The sequence below is a fragment of the Malurus melanocephalus genome, unplaced genomic scaffold (genome assembly GCF_030028575.1).
Source record: "Malurus melanocephalus ecotype Western Australia unplaced genomic scaffold, MMel_1.1 scaffold_1065, whole genome shotgun sequence".
Taxonomy (NCBI): Eukaryota; Metazoa; Chordata; class Aves; order Passeriformes; family Maluridae; genus Malurus; species Malurus melanocephalus.
This window is the reverse complement of record NW_026624297.1, coordinates 28846-39262: the sequence shown is the minus strand read 5'-3', so window position 1 is coordinate 39262 and position 10417 is coordinate 28846. Positions and strand designations below refer to the sequence as shown.

General features: G+C 50.1%; 1 pseudogene; it reads left to right on the top strand.

Moving 5' to 3' along the window:
* The first annotated feature begins 8424 nt into the window (after positions 1–8424).
* On the top strand, positions 8425–10417 carry LOC130586112 (CMP-N-acetylneuraminate-beta-galactosamide-alpha-2,3-sialyltransferase 2-like; annotated as a pseudogene).

Genomic DNA, 10417 nt, shown 5'->3' with positions numbered 1-10417 from the left:
AAAGAAAGAAAGAGAAAGAAAGGATAAAAATAGAAAGATATTATCATCAGTGGATCTARCAGTTTAGATGTCCTTTGGTCAAAGTGATGGTTGCAGTCTTGATCCATTGAGAATGGGGGGAGCTCACAAAACACAAAGTTCAGTGGGTAAATATRTACTGCCCTGAGGGGCAGTTTTACACTGTCTGTTGTGACATTGTGTATCATGCCTATGGATCATGATGGAAGACCCTAGAAATTAGTCAGGAGGCGTTTCAGGGGTCTTGGATGGCTTATGATCCCTACTRAGACATGACAGCTGCCTCTCACATTAGCATATTAAGCCAGCTATGCCCCATCWGAGGGGATGAAAATCTTCAGGTCTATGTGGGAATGTCCCAATATCTCCCCCAGAAAGGGCAGGARTGGGGGCTTTTACAGTTGAGCCAGTTCTGTAAGGGAAGACAYTGGCATGATACCAAACCTRTCCCACCTCCCCAGRATCTGCTTCTTATTGGCCTCTTCCCTTACCTGGCTCAAAACCCAGCTTCTTGATARACAAATGTTGATTTGCCTTAGTCARCTTCCCATCTTAGTGCACYCTCTGYCCCTGGGCTGTTCTYTTGCAYTTTGGCAGCAAAGCACCCAATGCTATTGYAAATGGCCAGTTGTTTGAGTCATCAACCATTAACATTTCAGTCTCACWCCAMGGTCTGTACCCTTCAGAGGCAGTAYTAAGAGTAGAATTTTAGGACATGCCCTCATTTTAATCTCTGTTCTCTCAGTTTTTTCCCCAGGAATTTTTAAACACAAGAGCAAAACTTAAGAAGTTTACAGAGAAGTTTGTCCTCGAGCAAGGTGTGAGTATTCATCTGAAGTTGGGTGCAGCGAGCAGGACTGGGCTGGAGAGTGGGGATATGGACTCTGGAGCCTTCTCTTCCTCTGCAGAAGTATATCTAAGAACTTTTGCAACTCTTCTGCAGTGGCTTGCAGAATGATAAAATGCAGTTATCACTCAGAGTGAAAAAATTACAGTGCTATACCCCAGGACACAGAGTAGAAGGAATAAGCATAAAGATGGGTACCAAAGAGACAAAAACCTATTTCTTTGCCAAATACCCTGTTAGTCTGCAGATGTCCAGATTTTTCATTTGTGTCCTTAGATCTCCACACCAGCCACTGCCAACTGGAGATCTCAATGCATCTCCTTGGGGACTTTGTTCAGCCATAGAGGCAGGTTTTATAAGCCYTGTGTCCTTGTGTTTTGTCAATCATATGTGGCCCAGGACAGACATTTTTCTAAGTGGCAAGGCTTTCAGAAGTCGTCTGAGCATTCATTTCCCAGGGACTAGGATGTCTTCCAAGTATAGCAGAGGGTTTGTGGTGTTTCCAGACCTCTCTTCCAGTTTACTTGGTCTTGTTCATCCTTTTCCACTCTCAAGATTTGCAGAGGCTGGAGATATGGCACATACATTCAGACTGTGTGCCACTATCACTTGTACTCATTTCTTCTGGTTCTGTAGTGCACATTGCTTCTGGGTATCTGGGTATCTGGGTATCTGCTGCTCTGTTTGAATTAATCTGCTGTAGGGGTGTTACCCTGCTTGTTCCATAATTTGTAAAATTACGTATTAAAAGTCACTACGTAACAAAAAGAGGGATAGCACCAGAGCCAGGTATTTGCAGCAAGCAGTGTCTTAGAGGCCTACCATGCAAACCCCCAGGCTCTGTTTCAGGRTCATATTCCTGGGTCAAGGTCTATCAGCTTTTGATGACTTGTAGACCTCTTAATTACTTCAGCTACCAAGGGAAAAAAGAAGGCCAGTACAGCGTGACCTTCAAGATGGAATTGGGGGTACTTCTGCTGAGGAGGAGTGGAATGCAGCATCTGAAAGCAGCTTCCTGCTCCCATGTGAGTGGCTCACAGTGCTCCAGAGTCTTTTAGATACAGATCATGCAGGATGAGGAGAAACAGCAGCTCTACTGCTGTTGTGATCAGCTGAAAATAGCATTGCAGCTAGAGCAGAAAAKAGGTGAGGTCAAACCCTTCATGGCACAGCAGCTGCTTATGCAGTAACTGTCTGCCAACACCAAAAGCTGCAGGATTTCTGTTGTACTCTTGGGAAGTGCAGCATCCTTGGCAGTGCCATGAGGCCACACACTTGGCTGTCAGCAGCACTGTTGGGGTAGGGCCTTGCTGCTATTTCTGTCCTGCCAGGATTGTGGGAAAAGGGAACAAGCWGTATGGCACAGAGAGGTCAGGGACTCTGTTCCAGAAAAGCAATGGGTAAGATGGAATGCAGTATTACCCTTTCAATTATACTTTGGTGACCTGGGCTCAGATTAGGGCCACTGAAACCAACACTTTCTGCCTGGCATTGATAMATAACATAGAGGGTAGACATTTTCAGTTCCCCTGAAGTTGCTGAATAGAGCTTAGAGACTAACTGGTGAAAAATTAAAAGGATATAAAGGTATGCACACAGGATAATAAACATGGTTGGAAACACTGGAGAAACATAAAAAAGGACCACAGTGGTGTTTTTTTGGCAAGTTATGTAACAAAGAAGCAACAACACATGCCTGAAGGAAAAGTTCAAAGAAGGGTCACCTTTAATATTGAAGTGTTCAATGAATACAACCACCAAAGGCTCTTTTAGATGATGGTCCAACACCATAAAAARAMTTCCAGTAGGAGGTGSAYRCATRCAAATGAATTCTAGGAAAGTCATGTTTATATATTAGCTAGAAAGTACAATGTMATGAATATGCATGACTATAATGGATAAATGTCTTGTTGAAAGTCTCACCTCACACACAGAATAAGGAGATATCCTCTGCACAGATAAAGAAATGCTGACAAGAAATGCTTGCAGCTAGTATCCTGTAAGTTCTTACCCTATGGGTCATTTGGGAAGGGACTGAAGCTGTGACAGTGCTTTGGATCCAGAGTCAGTATGGGCAGGAATGAGGGGAAACTCTGCAGCTCTGGGCCAGTTTGGAGGAATYACCCTGAGGAAGTTGTGACGAGAGGCAACTCTGCTCAGGAGCAGTCAGGCACACACAAAGTGTGAGAGAGACAGTGCTACTGTGGGGCAGTGCAGGTTGCACTGAGTTCCCCAGATGCAGTTTAACTAACTACAGCATCTGTTTAACTAATTATAGCATCTGTTTAACTAACTACAGCATCTATTTAACTAACTACAGCATCACAGGTGCCTTTGATGGGTTGTACTCCCCCTGTTGCTGAGAGGGGCTGTCACCCCTGGTGCCTGGGCTGGAGGTTGCTGCCAGGTCTCCTGAGCCCAGCTCAGGGGTGCTGTGCCCTGTCCTGATCCTGGGTTCAAGGTGGACCAGCAGGCTGGCTCTGTGTGTTTCAGTTAACCMCACATGCTGCTTTCTCGCCTGGGATGAGCAGGACTGTGTTGTGTRAGTACAACCACTGCCTCTCCACAGACCAAATAATGCTTTTCTGGCTTCAATGACAATTTCTCGCTGGGCAGCATGCTGCAGCCCTTAGTTTGATACTCTTTGCATCCTGACTGTCCAGAGTCTCTAGGGGAATGGCTGACCACAAAGAAGACGTGGAGCTTGGTGGAGGCTCCTGGCAACMAATTTACCACTGGAGTCCTGTGCAGAACCTTTGTGTATTATGGCTGTTGTGCAGACTGGGACAGACTGGGATCTCCCCTGTGGCTGTGGGACATGCTGGGCTGCTCTCCTTGTCCTGAAGTCTGACATGGCCACATGGGACCCAGTTCTTGTTCCACTTCCTGCCCATGCAGCTGATATGCATTCTTAGCAAGAGTGCAGAGGAGACACTGAATATGGGCATCAGCAAACCACAGGGCCGAGGGGAGACCAGCTGGGAGGAGCAGATCTGAGCCACTGTCATTGAGGTCAGAGCCATGCCTGCAAACAGGGCGTGCTCGTGACTGATCTACCTCAGGTAACATCAAACCCATGGCCCTGAGGTMTCGGTGCTTCCTCCCTGCTGGACAGGCAGAGTTCTGCCCTGCTCCCCATGGCATCCAGCTCCTGAAGATCCATAAGCATGTGGGGTGTTGCCTATCCCCTCTGTYCTCCTGGGGAGCTTGTGCCATGGGGTCAGCAAAGAGGAGAGGCAAGAGATGCACACAAGCCCTGTGGTCTCGTCCCTACAGATCCTATTTAGCTCTCCATTAACCTGGACATTCTGATCTGCACTGAGTGCTCTGGGATTCACAGAGAGATGGGTGTGCACCTCCCCCCCACCCAGGCACTAGACAAGCTGGCAATCTTTGAATTGCAGGAAGGATGCTTCCAGGGTGCTTTGTCCTCAAGCCTCCCCCTGCTTCTGCTAAATTAATGCTGTGTGGTTTTTAWACCTGTTTAATAGACCTACATCCACCTGTCGTTCCCAAGGTTCAGTGGTTGTTTTGGCAGGGAATGTCATCTTCAGGGAGGAGAGGAGGGAGTCATTTCACTGTTGCTGAGTCACCCATTCCCCTGAGTGCTCTTTCCCCATTTGTATCCCCCAATGCAGGGGAGCTGCAGAACAGGGCCAAGTTTGACCTGGGGTGGGGCAGACAGGGGCTTGGAGATTTTGCATGGGGCTGCTTTAGTGCTGTGATGCTCCCAGTGGTCATGGGTTTGTTCAGGCTGTGACGGGACCTGCTGGTGGGGTACAGGACAGGGGATGGGTGTTTTTKCAGGTRTTGCTGSCTGYCCAGCTCTGAGCCCAGGGTTTGACYCTGGAGTTGTTTGMACTGCTGGAGTTGGAAGTTCCCAGCAGCAGGAGACAGTACAGAGCCTCCAGCCTGTATATCCCTCGACATTCCCTTGATACCTGGCCAGAATCATGATTGGTGGGATCAGTGTAGTAAGAAAGGATTGCTGAGGACRTGGGAACTCCCATCCTTCATCCTGGTGTGCCCCTGCTCTCCACCCTCCTGAAAGCTCCCTTGGCCCTGGCAGTAAGTTTTCCAGCTCTATGTTTCCCCCAAGACCTCTTCTGCACCCCAGCAATTTCTGGGTGTCACCCCATCAACTCTCACCGTTCCTCTGCAGAGTTTGGAGATTGGGGCACACCAGTGAGAGAGGATGAAGGTGGCTGGGGCAGAGAAAGAGGAGGGAGGTGGGCCAGGCATACTCACTGGGTTGCTCTGTGGCCCCTAACTCATATTCAGCTGGTCTCTGCAAGRGCCTTTCAGAAAAATGTCATAATTTCCAAATATGTTGAGAAAAAAATATGCCAAGAAAAGCTCTGCTGCTCAAGTGCTCTGTCTTCCCRGGAGCCATGACGGAAAAGGACATGATGCCTAAAGATTTTTAGATCTTTTTATATATGTTTAGCTTTGTAGATTTTTAATATATAGCTGTATAATTTCTAGCACTTTCTTACACTTGAGCATAGAAGTTACCCTTTCTCACACACTACACCACCTTCATGAAATTCTTTTTAGCCTATTTTCAAGAAAGGAATTTCTTTCTGCAAGGACMTCTTGTTTTGCACCASCACCTGGGAGACAWAATAAAATATAGGGTTAAGAACCCCTGGAGGTCTCCAGTGGGGCAGGTCCAAGGGTGGGTTACCAGGACAACTAGTCTCCTATTGGATGTACTTGCTAGATATACTAAATAGCTAAACTTATAAAACTCGTGAAAATCCAATGCCTCATGTGACCATAGGTATATTTTGTGGTCCTAAAAGCTTTCATTAAAGAATTGCTCTCTATGTTGCCACTTCTAATCTTGTTTGCAGTTTTTCTTCCARTCTTGGGTAACAGACATATTTTCTTTGCTCCAAGCATATGCAGAGAAAGTGGACTTGAGTGAGTCTGTGCTGGCACCTCTGCCGGTATGAACACAGATCCCACAGCTCTTGTGGAAACAACTTTGCTCTCCAGCCTGTCCATAAGGCTTCCCATGCCTGAGAGGGAACAGTTTTCTGATGAAAGTGGTGTTTTCTATGAGCTGGGAGCAACAGGCAGACTTGAGTAGGGTGAGGAACATTACAGCAGAGTCCTGGGGAGATGCTGGACGTATGAGGCTGTTGAGAGCTCTGTGTTGCTGGTGTCAGTGAGCCATTCCAGCAGAACACACAGGGGCAGGAAGGCAGTTCCGCTCCAGGCAGCTTCTCCCACCCAGAGGAACTTTTTACTTTCCTGATTTGGCCTTGGGAACTTGACTAGGGCATTGAGCTGGCACTTCACTAGGGCATTGAGCTGCTTGCCTGGCAYGGAGGGGCTGTGCTGTAATGCCAGAGTGGCAGGTGGTGCCAGAGGAGGGCAGCAGCTCTGACCTCACTGTACCAGCTGCAGTTCTCCCCCATGTCATGGTGCAACACGTTCTCTTCTTCAATTGCTGTGCTAGCAACAAACACTGGACAGGTTACTGAGCCCACAAGCATCATCTTCACCTGCTCATGCCCTCTGCATCTTCCGCCAAGGAGGTGAGCAGGCTTGGAGAACCAGCCATTGACCAGAGGACCAGAACACCAGGAGAAGCTTTTCCAGTTGTGAGGTTGTGGATTTCCTGACAGTGTTCCTTGAGGCTGAGTCGGGGAGAGAGACAGGTTTATGGCACTGAATGCAGCCCAATGCAGGAGCTGAATGGGTGTAATATTGGATCCTGGACTGGGGCACCTCTAGACACAGGGACAGTGGGATTCTTTGACCTGCCAKGAGTTGTGTAGGTGCATGGGAAAGGTACCATCCATGGAGCAGGGCCTGCAYGTGGTACAGAGAGGGATGTGGGGCCACTCAAATCTGCCTGTCCAGAACCTGCCTTCTCCAGACATGGCTGATTGCAAYAAGCCACATGAAATGTTCCCTGTGCTGAGTATCCTCTCTCTAGGCTTACTGAAGCAGCTGATGCTGGCTATACAGACCTCAGCCTGCTCCCACCTCTCCATGAGCTGTGACTTAAAAACCCCTGAGGCTCCATGAGTGCCTGAGCCAGCCCAGGGGACTGCTGGCACCTGGCCTGACCAGCAGATCAGGTGGATGCTCTTTGCCTACTTCATGGCAAGTTCTTGTGGGTGCTTGCAGGAGGACAAAGAGTCACAGGGACTTGTCGGTGCTTGCAGGAGGATGAAAGAGTCAGACTCAGGGACTTATGACTGCCAGCAGGGAGAGTGTGGGGGYTCTGGGGAGTGTAGTCACCCTGACCCTATGGGGAGAAGAGCACCATTTCATGGCAGCTTCCTGCTTGGAAGAWCCCACCTCTGGGTTTCCAGTGCACTGATGATGGCTTGTTTGTGCTTTCCCCTTTAATATGWGGTGATGGCTCACTGGCTTTTAGAAAGGACAAGCTGACATAGGGAGTACAATCTGCTGCAACCACCTGTGGTTGTGCAAATTCTCCCATCCTTTTTCATCTCCCATCTCTGCTGGTTGCCTGGATCTCCTGGAGCAGCACTTTTGCTGTCTGGGGAATGATCTGGGGGTTAGATCTGAGTGCAGCAGGATGGACACCATGGTGAGCAGGGATGTCCATTAGGGCTCTGTTCTCCAGGAGCTGCAGAAAATTGCTCCTGTGGAGAAATGGAACCAGTACTGACACATAGCTACTGCGGGTGGCACAGCATGCTCTTGTGAGAACACAAGGGGTTTTCTAGTATAGAAGGGACTCCTCCACAAACCAGATGTGTTGTTTTCTGATGCTGAGCTGAAGGCTGCCCATGAAGCTCAGCTCTTCACTCTTGCCTTGGCCCACAAAAGCTCCTGTCACTGAGCACTTCATTARTTCCCTGAGGAACAGAAAACCCTTTTTCCTCTGGCCTTAGCCTACATGAGTGCTTTTTGATAGAGAACAGAAATGTTCTTCCTGGCAATGATTCAGTGTCCTTGAAGCTGCAGAACCCCAGGACTGCTAGGGTGGGAGCTGCATGGCACCTGCATGGGCTCAGCSATGACAAAAAGGCTGTGGGACTCCTCCACTCTGGTTCCTCTTCATGCCTGGGGAGGAGGGCTCACTACTGGCATTGTGCACTTGGTAGGTGGATGTACAGCACTCAGGATGGGAAGCTGGTGTTTGACCCATGGCCAAGGTGATGATGCTTTGCAGCTTGTTCATGGTCAGTTTGCAGACCTGAAAGTATTGCAGGCAGAGAAAAGTTCCTGTACAACACATGCTGCCAGCCAGCCMTGACTGGCCATCCTCACTTCTGATGGCAGTGGAAGCAGCAGAACATAGCAGTAACACCACTGAACAGTTAGAAAAGGAAATTAATATTAGGCTATTTTAGTTTCCTCACAGGGGGTGAGCACCCAAGAGGTGCTCTGGGAGACAGGACAGGAAGGGAAGGGAAGGGGTACTGTCTGGTCTGCCACTGGTCCTGTGGCAATGTTTGTGAGCTCTCACAAATGGCCTTGGTCCTGTCTGTTGGGTTCCCTCCCTCCTCCACGCCCCTCCTGCCAGCTGCACTGCCCATACCAACAGCTCACATGGTTCAAAGCCTGCTATGACAGCCATAGGGCCTCTGCTAATGGGTGCAGACCATGAGCTCTCCTCAGATGTGGTTCAGTGCTGGCTGCTGAGGCAATGCACAGGAGCTTGTGGGTCTTCCCAGGCTCCCTGAATCTGTTTGCAGTGGGGTAGGACCAAGAACAGATGTGACAGGATAATGGGATGCAGAGATCCCAGATGAGCTCTTCTTCCACCTCTTATCCTTCCCCCAGGCTGTTCTGGACTCTTTTCCTAATATCCCATCTGGTTTTTGTCCTTTCCCAGGTCTCTGCTAGGAGAAATGGGGCTCTGTCTCCCTTGGTTCCTGGTGGCRGGGGAGCTAATGCTGCATGTTACTGAGTGGTGTCCAGCTCCAGGCCATAATTCAGCAGCTCTTCACTGTCCTCCGAGTCCTGACTGCTGATGTGTGGGACCCATCTCRCTGTAGGACTTGTGTGGTGGTGGGGAACTCGGGGCAGCTGAAGGAATCCAGCCATGGGCTGCTAATGACTGGTGCTGAGGTGGGTGATATAAAGGGATTTGGTCCTCTCCCTGTCTTCCCAGAACCCTGGCATGTCCCAGCTCCTGGCCATGCTGTTGAAATCTGCCAACACAAACCCTGTGATGGAGGTGGCTGCTGACCCTGCTCTCTGGAGCCCTCCATCCTGGGACACACACAGCCCTTGTGTCACCCATGTCCACTCTTTGCTGCTGTTAGGGTGACTTGAGGGTCTGGTGGGTCTGGTGGGACCAAAAGCCTGGGACCAGCAGGCCATGTACCTTTGTTTTGGGACACACCATTCTGCTGTCCTTTAGGATAAACAGAGCAAAGATCACTGGCTTTGAGCTGGATGTTGGCATGAGAACAAGGCATCACTTCATGTACCCAGAGAGTGCAGTGAACCTTAGGCCTGACGACCACCTTGTCCTTGTCCCGTTCAACCCTCTGGACCTGCAGTGGGTGACCAGTGCCTTCTCCACTACAGGACACGCAGTGTGTCAGCTTTGGGGATGGCATCTCTTGTGCTTGATGGAAACCTTGYGGATGGCAGTGTGGTCTGGGGGTTTCGGTGCCTCACTGAGCCCTGGCACTGGTCCTGATGGGACAAAGGGTACTGGGCAAGGGAACATCCCTCTGCCCTACAGTTTGGGGTAGTTGGGCATTGACCTGTTCCCACAAGGGCTCTGACAACCTGCAGTCCCATACTCCATGARTGGGATGGCAGCTGTCCCCACTGTGGGGACATTGGCTCGATGTGGCCCTTCCTACAGCCAGGCCAGGGGATGCTGCTGGGCCAGCAGGGAGAGGGGAGGCCACTGGGCTGGGAGCTGGCAGACAATGGACGCCCTCTGCAAAGAAAGGGGCTGCTTCAGCAACAGCTGTAATACACAATCACTGCTCACCTCTGCTTTTGCAGCACATACATGAGAGTTAAACAGTTCATCAAAGTTGACAGAAACAAGGTAATGGCTCTGTGGGTGCCAGCTCCTCAGGGGCAGGCAGAGCTCTGCTGGGCAGAGAGCCAGTGGCTGCACTGTGCTGGGCTGCTGTTCCCTTCCAGCGTGGAGAGCCCCTGATCACTCCTCCACTCCCTACTCAGGTGTTGATCCTGAGCCCAGCTTTCCTCAAGTACACCCATGACAGCTGAACACAGCACCATGGGCAGTACAGGACCCTTCCACTGGCATCACAGCCCTGCCCTTTGCCTTGCACACCTGCCAGCAGGGGAGCACAGCCAACAGCATTAGGTGCTGCCAGGTACCTTCCCTGCACTGCTGGGCCATGAGCTTGCAGGATGCCCCAGCGTTCACACAGCAATGGCTCTTGCTGGCGTGTGCACAGGTCTCCGTGTTTGGATTTGGAGTGGACAGTGAAGGGAACTGACACCACTGCTGGGAAAAAACCTGCTGGTCTGGAGCCTTTCACAGGATGAGTCCACGATGCTGATGYTGAATTCAGCCTCATCAAGAGACTGGCACATGAAGGCAGGATTAYATTCTTCAAGTGA